Raw genomic sequence first — 17445 nt, forward strand, 5'->3', positions numbered from 1 at the left:
GGGCAGGACTTGCCCGAGCTAAGGAGCAAGCCAGAAGAAGCGATGCGGCTGCCCGGAAGGCCCTTGAAGAGCTGAGGGCCGAACAGGCTGCTCATTGCCGAAGCAAAGAGGAGGTGGCCGAGATGGCCAAAAAGTTAAAAAGCGCTACCGACCGTTGCAGACTTCTTGAAAAAGAAGACCAGGCGAAATAGACGGACTTAGAGAAGGCCGTCACCAATGCCAAGGACGCGCGCTCTGCGATGAGAGCTGCGAAGGAGGAGCTGCGTCAGGCCAAACAGATTGTGGCTGGAAAGCCCTTTATGCTGCGAAGGAAGGTTTGTGATCCGAAGTTTGCTCCGTTGGAACGGAAGTGGAGTGTGGAGGACACCTATCTGGATTTGGCAGCGAGTGCTGCTGATGCGACCGAACACTTTCGAGATCAGAAAGATCGCGAAGTGGAAAGGCTTTTCTGGTCGCAGTTTCACAATCTAGAGCGTCCACTGGCAGTGGATGGTCGTTTGGCTCAATGGGCCGAACTGAATAGGTTGTCTGGACTCGCCATGAAGTACGTCGTGAGTCACCTGTGGCCGGGGAGTTCGGAGCCGAAGAGTTATTTCGGCTTGGTGCAGCAATTCCTTGACGCGGTGCCGCGTATAAATGCAATCAAGAGGTCGGCATGCATAGAGGGCGCTAGGATGGCTCTAGCCCGTGTTAAGACATACTGGGCAGAGATGGAGAACACCATTGTTGCGTCCCGAGATTCGGACCAAAGCCGAGTACCCTCCGAGCACTATTTTCAGGAAGTTCTTGAAGGCGCTCGTGTAATAGAGACGCAGTGCCCGAAAGATGCTATGTTATGATAGCATATGTAATTATAAAGTAATATTTTGATAAACTGTAGTGGCCTTTTTTTATACTTGTGCCTCCAAGTATTGTAAACACCTTCTATGCGGCCGTTTTAAGATATATATATATATATATATATATATATATATATATATATATATATATATATATATATATAGTGTTACTATTCATCACCCAGGGTGCAGAATAAGTTATTCTTCACCCGACGTAATTTTACGATCATTTCATAATTAAATTACGTTTATATTTCAAATAGTTACGTTCATATTGATTCACTACGTAAAATTTGGCATAAGAAAATAAAAATATAGATCATAAAATAAGAAAATTTGCAGTTTATGTGTATTTTACACTATGTTTTTACGTTTGTAATTTTACATAACATAAAATATTTTTTATGACGATTATATATTTTCTTATGGTCTCTTTTTACGTTAGAAATAAGACAAAACTTACGGAACGTAAAATTATGGTGCATTTATGGCAAAATAGAGGGGGGTGAAGAATAACTATTCCTCACCCAGGGTGACGAATAGTCAATCCCTATATATATATATATATATATATATATATACACATATATATATATATATGTATGTATGTATAGAATCTGAAAGATGGCAGTCGTTGGCTTCAGCCCCCACGCACATAGTGCGGGGGTGCTCGCAGAAGACGCATTTTCACACTTAACCCAACGTCTTGGTCCTACAAAGGAGGTGATAGCGCAGCGGGCCAGGCAACCGGACTATAATGCGTTAACATTTTCACTTAGCCATAGGAGTTTGAAAATGAGACTCTTTAGATAGCTCCTTGGTGGCAACTGCGCTCGTCCGAATTCGGGGCGCGTATGTGCCTGACCGGGAAGCGGCTCTTTGTTAAAGTGGAGGAATCCGATAGATTCAGATCAGTCATCGAGTGGCTGACCAGTCTCACGCTACATCATGACAGTCAGTTTTCGGCTTTCTCTATTGAGGTGCTCGCCCTGGCCGAACCAGGGGCACAATCGCAGTAGTTCTCCTGGTGCTACCTTAGCCGATAGAACAGAACGTAAGGTAGCCGAACTCAGGAGCCGGGCAACCCAACATTTGACCAAAGACATGATTCGGAGCTGATGCATATAATGCCAAAACTCGCGACGCCGAACACTCCCTAAGGCGTTCAGTCTTTATGAGTGTGGGCCAAACAACACTCTTTATTAAAAAAGCCCCTAGTGTCCAGGTACGTGCAAAAATTCTGACGTGGCCACATGCCGAGACGCCAGCCTTCTCCTTGGTTATACTGGAAAGAAAAACCAGGGGATGTGTAGCAACAAGAGACAGTAAAAAAGGTTTACGCAGGGTCTTAATCTAAAAAGAATCATTTAGGACGGGTCCCTACTGCACGTCTGCGCCTGTGTCTCCGTTGTGCCGTATCCTGGACGGGCGCCGCACGACGTTCATCTGTAAAAGAGAGGAACTGAGTTTGAGAGCGGGTCGTGCCAAAAAAGTTAAAAAATAAGCAAAATATAAAGTAAGATATGGAAGTTTGAGCTTTATTGTCTCTTATTGTATATGCATGGAGCCCCTTGTGCGGGGGTATATGGCTTCTAGGCCTGCCTCAATGATGATTTTGCACCGAACTCATCTATCCGTGTTCGTGGTCTTTAAATGACCTATTGTGAAGTTTTTTAGCCGGTGGGGCCATTTTGCTATGGGGCTGTTAAAGCGGCCGCACTGTCCTCCGCTTGGGGAGGCGCACTTTAGTGCTTTCCCATCAAAGAGATGATGCCTCGTGGACCGGGCATCTTAAGCGTAAGAGATGCATAATGCGGTATTGCGTTAAATCGAGTGAAAGCTTCGCGTCCCAGTAGTGCTTGATAGCGACTTGAGAACGGGACGATGTGGAAAGTCAGCTTTTCGCAGCGAAGGTTATCGGCAGAGCCGAATGTGACTGTGAGCCGGAGAAACCCCGTACAATGGGTGTCCGGACCGGGTATTACCCCTTGAAAGGAGGTTTTGCTGCGACGGATTCTTGCTGGGTTTAGCCCCATGTGCTGTATTGCATCCTGATATATCAGGTTTAGTCCGCTGCCGCCGTCCATAAGGACATTTGAAAACTTGAGTCCGCCAATTATTGGATCGAGTATCAAGGCAGTCCATCCTGCATTCTTGATATACCTAGAATAATCTAGCTGATCGAAGGTGATCGGCTTTGACAACCAGTGGCAGGATCCTTTGGGGATGGGCCGTGTGGTGCGTACCTTGACGGGCACCACATGTTTTGTTATGTGAAGTGAGTTCACCGTTTTTACTTCTTGCGGGAAGTTCTTTTGTTTCCTGGTGCTCTACTGTTGGGGTTCGTCCTCATCTTCGCTTAGTGTGTCGAGCCCCTTGTGTTCGGCATTGAGTCTGCCGGATTGTTTGAAGACCCAACAGTCTCTGTGGGTATGGTTCGCAGGCTTTGCGGGACTACTGTGTATCTGACATACTCTGTCTAGGACTCTATTTTAGGTTGGATGGGTCGTCCCTGTTATCCTGGGGGGCGATTTTTCCTGATTTTGTCATGAGCCTTTGAATCCGGCGTTGACTGCCGTGCTCTTCGGACTTTTGTCCTTAGTCCGGCGACGGTTCTTGTTGCGTCGCGATCTTCCGTTTCCATCCCTGGTTTCGGATGTACTTGGGTCGCTGGGGCTGCACCTTGCCAACCAGCTGTCCTCCCCTGCACAAAAGCGGGTCATGAGGCTTGTAAGTGCGGCCATTGTTCTTGGTTTTTCTTGGCCGAGGTGTCTGGCGAGCCATTCGTCTCGGACGTTATGCCTGAAAGCTGCTAAGGCTTCGGCGTCCGGACAGTCGACTATCTGATTCTTTTTAGTGAGGAATCTATTCCAGAACTGCCGAGCTGATTCTCTGGATTGTTGAGTTATGTGACTAAGATCGTCTGCATCCGGAGGACGGACATAGGTCCCTTGAAAGTTTGCTCGGAAGGCATCCTAGAGTTCTTCCCAGCTTCCAATTGTGTTTTCTCGAAGGCTTTTAAGCCAATGTCGGGCTGGCCCTTTAAGCTTAAGGGCTAGATATTTTATGACGTGGAGATCATCTCCTCTAGCCATGTGTATGTGGAGGATATAGTCCTCGATCCAGACTCCAGGGTCTGTTGTTCCATCATATGCCTTTATGTTTACGGGTTTGAATCCTTCTGGGAATTCATAGTCCAGGACCTCATCGGTGAAACATAGGGGGTGTGCGGCACCCCTGTATTTGGGTATGCCGGATTCTGATGATGGCTTCATAGCGTTGCTTATGAGAGCTTGCTTTCTTGGCCCATAAATGCACCTGACTGGGCCATAATGCGAATCCTTAAGTGCGTCGCATGCCGATTTAGGTGCGGCGCCGTTTGTCGCTTTATGGGGTCGTCCATCCGACCGTGTGGCTTTTTCATTTTCCGAATGCGAGGGCTCTAGGGCCTCTTCATTGAATTCAGGCAGTAGCTTTCTTTTCGGGTAGCTTCTAGTGCGGCGAGTGTCGCCATACTTATCTGTGGCATTGACTACCTTGCTCCATCTGATCCGGAGTGCGTCTTCCGCTGTTTTTAGCTTCTGCTTCTGCTTTTTTAGGCTGTGTGCAGTTGCAACGAGCCTCTCATGGAGATTCTTCTGCTCCATGAGTTTATTCGGCGTGAGGTCGTCCGGAATGCCATTTTCGCCGGAGGAGGGATGTTCGGTTTCTCTATCCATGTTGCCCTGTTCGGACGGTTGCTCTAAGGCCTCCCCGTCGTTTACCGGCTCGTCCTGCTCTATGGCTGGGTTTGTGTCGAGGTGGTGCTTGGGTCGGCGTTTACGCCGACGCCTTGATTGCTTTTCGGGGGGTCGATCTCTCGTCCCCTCCCTTTTCTCCTCGTTGTCGTCTCCCTTAGGGGTGTCCACCATGTACACCTCGTGAGATGAGGTGGCTGTCCAATGCCCTATGGGCGTTGGTTCGTCGGTATCTCCTCCATCGTCATCCATGTTGTCGATGTCTTCGGAGCCGAAGTCGGGCATGTCGGTTAAATCATCGACAGTGGCTATAAAGTGGGTGGTGGGTGGGTTTTGGATTTCTTCATCGTCCGCATCCCAACTTTGCTGACCGTAGTCCGGCCAGAGCTCTCCTGACAACGAGAGAGACTTTAGAAAATTCAAGATGTCGCCGAAGGGCGAGTGCTGAAAGATGCCTGCGGCGATGAACTCCATCATCGGCGCCCGATCGTATTCGATTGGCAGGGGCGCGGGGGGTTCGGAGTCTGGGGTGGAGTCCGGACCCTTGGAGTCACGGGTTGTGCAGAGTGCGGGGCTGGCGTTCGGCTCTCGCTTTTGGGATCGCAGCCCCTGAGGTGACGTCCAACCGCTCATCCTCGATTGGCGCAGCGGGCTCCGAATCAATGCTCGGAACCGGTACTTGTGCGGCCTCCAAAGCGTTGTTCGGCGGCAGAGCTACATCATGCCCATCGAGACAGTGTGGCGCGCTTGGCTGTGGCTTGAATCCGTCGAAGATCAAGTCCCCGTGGGTGTCAGCCATGTAGTTTAGGCTTCCAAGCCTGGCCTGATGGCCAGGGGCATAGCCTTCGATCTGCTCAAGGTGGCCAAGCGAATTGGCCGCAGTGCGAAGCCGCCGAAGACTAAGATCTGTCCGGGGAGAAGAGTCTCAACCTGGACTGCATTGTTGTTGATGATCGAAGGAGCCATCGAGCGTAAAGGCAACGACACAGAGGAGCTCTCAATGAAAGCACCAATGTCGGTGTCAAAACCGGCAGATCTCGGGTAGGGGTTCCCGAACTGTGCATCTAGGCCGGATGGTAACAGGAGACAGGGGACACTTTGTTTTACCCAGGTTCGGGCCCTCTCGATGGAGGTAAAACCCTACTCCTGCTTGATTAATATTGATGATAGGGGTAGTACAAGAGTAGATCTACCATGAGATCAAGGAGGCTAAACCCTAGAAGCTAGCCTATGGTATGATTGTTGTGTATGGAGTTGATTCTGTCCTACGGACTACAACCCTCCGATTTATATAGACACCGGATAGGGTTAGGGTTACACAGAGTCGGTTACAATGGTAGGAGATCTTGAATATCGCATCGCCAAGCTTGCTTTCCACGCCAAGGAAAGTCCCATCCGGACACGGGACAAAGTCTTCCATCTTGTATCTTCATAGTCCAGGAGTCCGGCTGAAGGTATAGTCCGGCTACCCGAACACCCCCTAATCCAGGACTCCCTCAGTGACAATCAAACAGTTATTGTCAAGGTGAAGAGTTCAAAGGACAACATGAAGTCCAACAAACACATAAGAATGAGATTGAAAGCTGTCAGAAAATTGAGGAACTCCGGAGTGATAGCGTTGGATTATATTCAAACGGCTAAGAATCTGGCAGATCCCTTTACTAAAGGGCTATCACATGTTGTGATAGATAGCGCATCAAGGGAGGTGGGTATGAGACCCACATGAGTTGCCATGGTAGTAACCCAACCTATGTGATCGGAGATCCCGTGAACTAGGACCTGGGAAAACAAGCCAGTGGTGAACTGAGGAGAGTAACTTTACTAACCCACACCGTTGGAGATGCAATACTCTCGGAAACTGTATGGAAGGATGACTACTATCTTAATGTGTTCCAAGGCTTATGTGCATAAGCAAGATGTTATCCTACAGAGCGATCTTTGGAGGAACACACCTATATGAGCCCGACTGGTCACAGTCTATGAGATTAGGGTGATCTCTAGCAAGCTCATGAATAGGCCATGAGTGTGACTAATATGCTCCACCCGAGGGGTCAGCCTTCGGCAGCCTCATATCAGTGAGACTTGTGGTGAAACTTCTTGACGCCAAACTGACAGTTCAAGGCATAGTCCATTTTTCAGTTGTGAAGGAGTGCAACTACTTGGTCTAGGTGGAGCTCAACCTTAATCGGTCTTCACGGAGATGCTGGTATATCAAAACAGCGTTTGGAACAAAGGACAAAGTGGGCCCCTGAGATCTGGTGGGGGATTGTTGAAATATGAGATGGGCCTAGAGCCCATATGACAATTTCAGATTTGATCTCTAAGGGCCCATGTAGATGGCATGACAAAGTGGTGGGAAGTTTAGTCCCACCCCGGAAGTGGAAGGAGAGCTGGAGTGGTTTATAAGGGATTCTCTCCCTCATGCTATTGGAGCTTGAGAAGAGATGAGGCCCTCGCGCACTCCTCCTCCGCTCGCCTCGTCACGACGCGCCGCGGGTTGCGGGATTGAGCCGAGCCGAGCTCACTCCTATGCGCTTCTTTTTGCCGGTCAGGAACGGAGAGTCTTTGACAGGTAGGGCCACGATCTGAGACGTCGGATTGTGGGCTACCGACTTGGACGTGGGTTCAGCCCACGTCTCTCCACGCGTGGCCGCACATATATATGTGGGGCGCTGCCAACCCTAGCCGTCACGAAACAGAACGCATCTCCGCCTCCACGCCCACGTCGTTCCTCTGCTGCTGCTGCCGCCGGCGACTCCGTCCTGTTCACCGCGTACACGGTTGACGGGAGAGCAGGCCTCCGAAACCCCGCTTCTCCGGATCCTGTACGGGAGAGGGGCGATTAGGTTTTTGGGTAGCGACTACGCGACTGCTCGCTTCTGTTCATCTACGTCCGCATCACCTTCGTCGTCACCATGTCGACCGACGCCGACTGTGCCGCCGCTGAGAAGGCCGAGGCCGACAAGAAGGCCGCCGAGGATGCCGCGGCTGCTGCCACCGCCACCACCGCCGCATGGCCGATCGTTTATCCCTCTCGTGTTTCTTTCTGTTGTAGCAGTACTAGCGATATGCGTAGATGTTTCTACTATATGCGTAGTACATGCTCTGTTAGATCGTAATCAGTGTGTTATTAATGTTGTCCATGTCATGCTCATGATTTATTCATGGATTAATTTAATCGAAAAACTGCCTATTTTCTTATCATTGCTGATGTGTGTGTGCTCTGACTTGTGGTCGTGCTCCGTGGCTGCCCCGGACTCGAGACCAACCATTGCTCTAGCTCTCAGGTGAGCGTCTCTACATTTGACGGTGCAGCGCCTTCGAGCCTAGGCGAGGGGAAGGGAACCCCTTCGATGGTAGCGGAGGCAGGTGTTGGGTCAACTCCAGTCCCTATTTTTCAATCCTGTGTTCGACTCCTCTGCCGGTTGCTGATCCTCGAGGCTTCACTCGTTGTCGTTTTAGGTGCCTTTCTGTAGTGGGCTTCTCCTCAAGTAGCAGTTTTTCATATGTAATCTCCTGTTTGTTGGTTGTAGGTGTAGCGGTGTAAGCTGTTCTTTAATCTTCCCTTGTATCGTTTGGTCGATGTTATGTAGTGGCCATGTTCTTGTACTCCTGGCCAGTTGATGGGTTTGTTCATTCAAAACCCGGCTCTTTTTGAGTCTCCGTTCTAAAAAAAAACTCCATCCGTCCATCGCTCGATAAAGCACTACTAGGCCAAGTCCAACAGCAGCGCCCCGATTCCCTCCCCTCCCCTCTCTATTAGGCAACTGGAGGCTCCCCGAACCCTGATCCATGGCCTTGCGTGGAGGCAGCTCGTGCTGGAAACGAGTGGGGCCGCGGAGGCCAGATCCAGGTGCAGCCATGGGAGGCGGTCGGATGTATGGTTTCTGCTGATTAGCTATTTTTTCTTATGCGATAGACAATAGACAGGTGCTCATTGCTGTAATTTGTGCTGCTGTTGTTGATACTGAACAAAGAATATCTCTAGCAATTTTCCCCAACTGAACAAAGTTTGATATCCACTACGCATGATTCCAAACGAATATTTTAAGCCAAACATAATAAGGGGAAAGACACATTGATTGCTAACAGAGTTGAAATAGACAAGCCGGTGTAACATAACTCCGTGGAATCGCACAGGCATTTGATCAATGAAAAAAAACTGAATAATGGAAAAAAAAGTAATAAATGTCCCACCAATCTTAGCTTGTGTGTATACAAATGTCATCCCCATATATAACTCCATCATTTTATTTTGCATGGCAAGTGAAAAACACACAAACTCGGAAGAAGGCATGCAAGAGAATAACCAAAGAGAACAACCACTTGGGAACCGGAGTCATCAGGAGAAAATTCATGCTTAGGGCCTGTTTCAGACTACTCTGTTTCATCAAAATCAGTTTCGCTACACCAAATTCACTTTGGAGCACTTTCATTCAGAAGTTGTAGCACTACCAAAGAGAATGTTTGGTTTTCATCTAGCTCCAGGTTCAAGAATAGAAAATTTGATGAAAAGAATCTATTCGATTGGTTGATGGGGGAGAAATGAAGTGGTATCCATTTACTGGTGGCAGTAGTGGGTAATTTTCATCCAACACCAGCTTCTCAAGTTTTTTGAAGCACCCCTTGAAAAGCTTCATAAAAAACTGGAAGCTGTATCCCAGATTCTAGTATTTTTACGAAGCGGCATATTATGGAGTTATCCTATTTGGTTTGTGTTTTATGCAGTGCAGTTGAATTTTAAGAAACAGAGCAGTCTCAAACAGACTATTACTCAGCAAATCTATTGACCTTCGTGGGTGTACATATCTCTAGGGAATACACGAGACATGGCTGCCTGTACTAATAGCCTACCTTGGATTTGTCTCTCGCGAGAGTTTCCAGAAGCATTTGTGCTAACTGCTCATGTTCTTGGGCTCCAAGCGGTAGTATTAGCACTTCTGTGCTTTTAGAAGGATCCAGTGGATAACACTTGCTCACTGTTTGCCTTGTTCAGATCGATGTTAGGTATCAGGACGGCTTCATCGTTTGTGTTCACTCTACACGCACAAATATATTATCGGGTCGTACCGTATAGAATTGAGTGTGGACTTGAATGAACAGTACTCCCTCTGTAAGTACTTGAATAGAACTGATTAACTCTTATTTTTCTTTTGCGAAAAGGTAGTGATTAACTCGACTCAAGTGGTGAGCCTTCGGTCTCCACTACTGCCTACACGCTGCAACCATTGCCGTGGGGCCACTGCTACACAAAGCTTTGCACTGATTAGCATCTACAGTAGCTTTAGCTTAACAGTCTCATTCTCGGAGTATAAAAACTGGCATGTAAAATCAACCTTTAGTGTTCCAGGAGATTGCCAATTCCATCCTCAGTATAAAATAAAAACAGATTTGCTATTTCACATCTAGATGTGAAATACTTATCTCACATCTAACTCTTAAGCCGTTTGATTGAAAACTTTAAGATCGGTGTTCTTTTAAAACATGCACTCGTGTAGCGTTACGTTTCTTTGTCCGGTTGTTCCGTTTCAGAAGCTTACGTCAGGTAGCTGCGCTCGGCTGCTACGTTAGCTAGCTGTGCTTGGCTCGTACCTTATGGGTTCTAGTCTATATATGAGCTATGGCGTTTTATTTCTTTTTCTGTCATTTCTTTCTTTTCTGTTTTCATTATTTGTTTTAAATTATGAACTATTGTAGTTTCATGTTTTTGTATTTTATATTTTCCTCTTTTCCATTTCTTTTTTCTTTTTCTTTTTCTTTTTCTTTTTTATTCTTTTTTTATTTTTTTTAAATCCGTAATAAAATCACACTGCCATCTATTTGCTTTAAATGTCATGTAAATCTTGATTGCGGATTATTTTGTCGCGCATCTCATATCGTGTCGTATGTCTGGTGTCTATTTGTGGATCTTCTTGTGCGTCCGTTTTTTGTTCAACCATTTTTACGGCGTGATCTAGGGGTTCTGTTTCTGATTAGTTTTGCTAATTATCATGTACATGAGAGTGAACAATGTCTCACCTAACTTATATACCGTTAGATATGAACCATATATGTTGTCGTTTGGGAGGCACGACCTGTTTATTTTCTATTTGTTTTCGTTGTGCGTTTTTTATGGCATGGTGGAGAATTTGTAGAGCCCATCCTCGACTCACAAATAGATTCGTAGTTGTTCACCCCCGATTCACAACTATGCATGTGTTTTCTTTGTCATCCTAGTTGCAAGTTCACTCCCGACTCGCATCTGGGTTCGTAGTTTGTTAGCGTCCAAGTTGCAAGTCAACCCTTTGCTCGCAACTAGATATGTAGTTTGTTTTCATCCTAGTTGCAAGTTCACCCTTAACTCACAACTTGGCTCGTAGTTTCGTAGTTGTCCCAGTTGCAAGTTCACCCTTGACTCGCAACTGGACCCATAGCTTGTGGTTGTCACGGCTGCAAGTCCATCTTGCACTTGCAACTCGTATTGTAGTTTTGTTTAGTTGTCCGAGCTGCAAGTCCACCCTCGGCTCGCAACTCGCATCATAATTTTTTTTAGTTGTTCCAGTTGCAAGTCCACCCTCGAATCACAACTAGGTATATAGTTTGTTTTATCCCAGTTGCAAGCCCACCCTTGACATGAAACTCGACCTATGTTTTACTTTTCATCGCTTTTTTGTAGGTCCACCCTTGACTTGCAACTGAGCCCGTAATTTGTTTAATCCTAGTTGCAAGTCACCCCTTGACTCGCAACTGGGCTCGCAGTTTTGTAGTTGTCTCAGTTGTAAGTCTACCCTCGACTTGCAAATGGAGCACGTGTTTTTGTAAGTCTACCCTCGACTCGCAGCTGGGACTGTAGTTTGGTTTTCGTCCCAGATGCAAGTCTACCCTCGACTTGCAACTAGGCTCGTAATTATCCCAGTTGCAAGTCCACCATGGACTGGGGGTCTGACCTTTTTTTGTCCGAGATGCAAGTCCACTCTCGACTCGCAACTAGGGCTCGACCTTTTTTTCCAATTGCAATTCCACCCTTAACTCGCAACTGGGGGTCCGACATTTTTTGTCAGAGTTGCAAGTCCACCTTTAACTCGCAATTGGGGCCCAACTTTTTTCCCCAGTTGCAATCCCACTCTTGACTCGCAACTGGGCCCTGACATTTTTTTTGTCCTAATTGCAAGTCCACTCTCGACTCGCAACTGGGGCCAGACCTTTTTTGTCCCAGTTGCAAGCCCACCCTTAACTCGCAACTGTGCGTCCGACCTATTTTTGTCCCAGTTGCAAGTCCACCCTCGACTCGCAACTGGAGTCTGACCTTTTTTCCCAGTTGCAATCCCACTCTTGACTCGCAACTCGGCCCCGATATTTTTTTTTCCTAATTGCAAGTCCACTGTTGACTCGCAACCGGGGCCCGACCTTTTTTTGTCTCAGTTGCAAGTTCACCCTCGACTCGCAACTAGGCCCAAACATTTTTGCCCCAGTTGCAAGTCCACTCTCGACTCGCAACTAGGTCCCAACCTTTTTTTTGTCTCACTTAGAAGCCCAACCAAATTTTATATATGTTTAATATTTTTTTCAAATGCATGATTAACATTTTTTCAAGCACATGTTTTTTAACTTTCTATTATAGGAGTATATGTTAAAAAATGCACATTGGAACATTTATCTTGCATTATATGAAACTTTTTTAAACTATGTGAATATTCTCTAAATTTCATGAACATTTTTGTAAAGCTGCACGATTTTTTACACTGCATGAATTTTAAAAATACATGCGAACAATGCTACTTTTCATGAACATTTTCTCAGTGAGCAGGGAACATTTCTCGATACTAAATAAATAAAATAATCTCACTCTTGCATGTACGCACGTGGCATGTAGAGTGAAAACAAAAGTGCATGGTTCTACGTATTGTTTCACACATGTATGGTGGTGTTCAGTGTGCTGTGTGTGTGTTTTTTTTTTTGAGACAAGCGTTCAGCTGTACGTGCACATGTCAATAACAAATGTGTGTCCAATGCTTCAGCGGGTGATGGGGGTGGGTTGGGCGGCGTCGTATCCTATGAATCCGCTAACCTTTGTGCATCCTTGTATCCTCTCATCACCGGCCGCTCGATCTAAATCCCATGCTTGACGGGCGTCGACCCTTTTTTTGTAGAAAACCGCCCGTAGCCAGCCAAGTCAGCCATGTGAATATTGCAAAAACATCCTTCCTCCCTAGTCCTAGTCGAGGACAGCTCCCCAATTCCCGATCTCGCTAAATCTCTTCCTCCCTCCTATCGCCAATCCCAGCGGCAGCCACGACGGGGACGACAGCCGGCGGCGAATACCAGTGATCAGTGATAGGCCGTGTGGGCGGCCGTCTCAATGGTAATCTGCGACGGCAGCCTGGGACGGAGATCCATATCGGTGGTCATCGCATTAGCAGCCTGCGATAGAGCATACGACGAGGAGCACCCGTGTAGGCGGCGTTGCATCCCGACGGCTATAACATCTGGTGGAGACATCACCAGGCAACCACCACAGTACGATTACGGCGGCGACCATGACACCAGTAGATGACTAGTTTGACTACTACTATGGCACGTAGCTACTACCTTTTAGATGAACTCCCCTTGTGAATTGAAATAGCAATGGATCTTTCTTGATGTGCCAATTGAAGATCGGGACTGGAGTAATATGTGTTGCTGAATTGAAAATTCAGAAAACGTGAATTTCAATTATGTGAATTTGTTTTTCAGCAAGTTGGGAGAGAGCAACAGCGCAACACATGCATTAGTTGCCTGGGCAATAACTCACATGAAAAATGGATCTTGACTAGAACTCACAGAAAAAATGGAACTTGGTTAGTCCTACACCCCAAGTTCATTGATCATGTGACTGAAAATGACAATGTAAACTCCTTTGCTATGATTGAATGGTAACTCTCGGTTTCCTCGCAAGAAATAGTGCTTTACAGCAATTTGTAAATTTGTAAGCTGAGTTTGATGTAATTGTTGAGGTTGTTGTGAATTTGTAAGCTGAGTTTGATGTAACTGCGAATGCGATTGTAGTGAATTTATAAGCTGAGTTGTTCCTTGGGTACACAACTCTTATGTTGCGAACACGCTTTTACACCTGGACCTGGTACCGCTATACATGCTAATTCTTTCTCCTCCATTCATTTGAGTTTGCAAGCTACTGCCCGATTCTCTAGCTGCACATGTACAACAGGCACACAAATATTACTTATTTTTACGTGTTAACTGAAACTCCATGTGTTGTTCTGAAGTACATTTCATGTTCAGTAGTGGTGGGGCTTTGGACAGCCATGGCAGGGCATGTGAGATGAGTTTGCTGACAGGTATATGCGCAGGCAAACGCAGGGTCGCCTCGTGATTTATGGCAGAAGGAGAGTGAGCAGGTTCCCCGATTGCTGTGGAAGCAAATTCACCCGTCCCAAGCAGTAGTTGTGCCGTGCTGATCGGTTACGGTGTATCACGCAAGAAGGATTCATCTGAAATTTGTCGCCGGCTGATCGGTTGCCCCATACTGTCTATCACTGATCACCGGGATTCGTCACCGGCAGTCGTCCCCGTCATGGCTGCCGCTGGGATTGGCGATAGAAGGGAGGAAGAGATTTAGCGAGATTGGGAATTGGGGAGTTGTCCTCGGCTTGGGAGGAAGGATGTTTTTGCAATATTCACACGGCTGACTTGGCTGGTTGTGGGCCGTTTTCTACAAAAAGAGGGTCGACGCCCGTCAAGCATGGGATTTAGATCGAGCGGCTGGTGATGAGAGGATACAGGGATGTACAAAGGTTAGAGGATTCATAGGATAAGACGCCGGGTCGGGCAGCGACAAACAAACAATCCAGGACAAACAAACAGGCCTAGGGATTGAAGTTGGAAACGGGAGGGAGGGAGGAACTAATCGTAGTTGTCAACAAAAGAGGCTGCCATGTAGGTTGATGTCATGTTAGATGTGAGATATTATCTCACATCTAGATGTGATATAGTTAGACCCAAATAAAAATACATCCAGGGCTACGGCCCAGGGCCTAATATACAAAGATGTTGAATTTTGCCCAGGTTCAGCCCACATATTTCTTATTTGCTACAGGTCTCTCAAGTTACAAACACTCAGCCTGGCCCATGTGGAGGAGCTCGATTGTCCACCAGAGTGCTCCTTTGGTAGCACAACTGATATATATCACTCACTGCAACGCATAAGACAACAATCACTAAACACAGGTGCTCTTGTTGGCTGGCCCATTATAGGACATGAAGGGTCGTCTGAGAGCATTTTTTCTCCGGTTTTAGAACCTTCCATCCGGTTTTTTCCTTTTTATTTCTTACGTTTATTGTATCGGTTTAAAATTATCCTTCTGGTTTTTTCGTTGCTTTTATGTTCATTTTTTTATTTTTTTTCTTCATCATTCTTTTTTTCTTTCTTATTTCTTACGTTTATTTTATCGATTTAATAGTTATACTTCTGGCTTTTTCGTTGCTTTTCTGTTAATTTTTTAATTATTTCTTCATCATTCTTCTTTTCTATTTTTTACTTTTACGGTTTTTGTATTTTTTCTGTTTCTTTTACTTTTTTCAAATAATTTATTTTTAAAATTCCAAATATTGTCCACTATTTGGAAAACTGTGCGGTATTATAAAAATTGTTCACATGTAAAAAAAATATCGTTAGCTTTTCGAATAAATACTTGAAATTTCAAAAAAATTACCATTTTTACGGAAAAAATATATTTGCTCAAAAATGTCGGAATTTAAAAAACTGTTCATAATTTCAACACAATTTCACAAACTTTAATTTTTTTAACATTTTTCAAAATTTGTTCATGATTTTTCAAAGATTTTTCACAAAAATGTATTGTATTCATGTAAACATTTAATTAATTCGCAAACTTTTTTGATTTCATGAACTTATAGTGAAGTCACTAACTTTTTTTGTATTCCCGTGAACATTTTCCAAGTTTGTGATATTTTTTATTATTTTCATAAACATTTTTTACAATTTCATGTGTCTGTTTTTAACAATTTTCAAATTGAAGATCTATTTTAGAATTCGCAAACATTTTTTTTAAATCCACAACATTTTTTAATTTGCAAAATTTTCTGAATTCACAAATATTTTTGAAAAACATGAAATTTCTCAAATTCAAGTTTTTTAATTTAAATAGAATCCTACAAAAATTGAAACCAATAAAAAGTGCTCGCTAGCTGGCTGGCTTTTAGGTGAGCTCGCTTGCTGGTTGTGGGTTGGGCGCCCGTTTTATAGGTCGCTGAGCCAGGCCCATATTGGCGAGCACTCGCTGGCGCGGGAGTAGCACGAGAGAAAATCGTGGGTGATGCATCCACCGTGATCGCTGTAAGCGATATATAGCAGCGCCCCTTTGCTATGAGCTGTATACATCACAAAAGAAAAACTATATACTACTAAAGTGGCGATAATTAATAAGGATCGAAGGAGTAGTACTTCTCTCTCTTGTGAACACTGAGTAAGTAATAAATATGCATCGAACCTTAAGACGTGTGCGAATGATGTTGTCCGCTTGAGCATCTGTTACATGTACCACACCGGCTCGAACAAGCATGCTACTACGTCCTTCATTCCTCCACACTTTTATTCACCCTTTGTTTACATATATCAGCACAATGAGAAAGAAAAAACATAGGGACACCCGCAAAGACAAGCAGGAATCGGAAACATCGGTACTGCACATAAACATCACGACGCCCACAACGTACGTGTTTCCTGCCGCCGTCACGCTAGGCATGCGATGTCACCACAGTGCCGCCTCTTGAACTCAACTGCGCTCACCGCAAACACGTATGTGTTCAGTCATGTGAAATTCATCATCACCATATTCCGTTTCCTCCCCCTCGAGCGAAATCCCGGCCCTGCCACCATGTCAAAAAGAATCAACTTTTCCATTGTCCTTGGAAACTTGGAATGGGGAGAGAAATCACACACACCGTCTCTCCTGCCGTTCACTGTTTGCTGCCGGCGCTGAATAATTGGATATACATACATGTATTATTGCTTCCGCTACATTGATCAAAATAATATCAAATCATTTCCATAAGGCCGTAAGCTGTCTTGACCGATCATGCATGCATGATTACATGTTTAAAACTCCCTAAAAAAGATTACATGTTTAAAACACAGTTTCAAACAGTGCAACTCTGTCTTCGCAAAAAAAAAACACAGTGCAACTCTGGTGTTATATATCAATCGTCATACATTAGCACCAATAACACAAAGTGGCTTGCCTTTACGTCACTAAATAAGTATACATCCCAATACCTATTTTTCCTATCAACTCCTTAAGGCACATCACTGGTATGTTATTTTTGTATTGGCCACTATAGATCTTTTGTTAATAATTTGTTTGTCCTATCTCTCTGCAATCAAGTTTTTGTGGAGTACTATAATAATTGTTTTATTTGGATATATGATTGAAAATTATATTCAGTTCATCCATCAATGTGCTGCAATCTACTACCTCTTTAAACTATAGTGATCTAAAACGTCTTATCTTAGTTTATAGAGGGGGTATTTATTTAGAATTTCTTCATGCCCAAGGCGCAGCAGCATCCGGCTGAGGTGATATGCAAGATATGGATCGACAATCAATTTTGTTCGAAAAATAAACCACTCTGTTTTTATTTTACAGTGATAAAACAGTGTTGCTCCTGCTTGGTGAGGTGATACATCAAGTAAAAATGGAGTGAATTGCAAAAACCATTGACATTGGAGGCAAGGTAACACATGTTTACAGATTTGTGCCAAAAACCATTATTTCCGCGCCTAATTATTTTTTCGAGAACACATTAGTCGGCGGCTTAGAATATTCTGAGCACGATTATGACATAAAGGACTCACCTATTAGGGTGACGTGGCC

This window comes from Triticum urartu, chromosome 7, assembly GCF_003073215.2.
Source record: "Triticum urartu cultivar G1812 chromosome 7, Tu2.1, whole genome shotgun sequence".
NCBI lineage: Eukaryota > Viridiplantae > Streptophyta > Magnoliopsida > Poales > Poaceae > Triticum > Triticum urartu.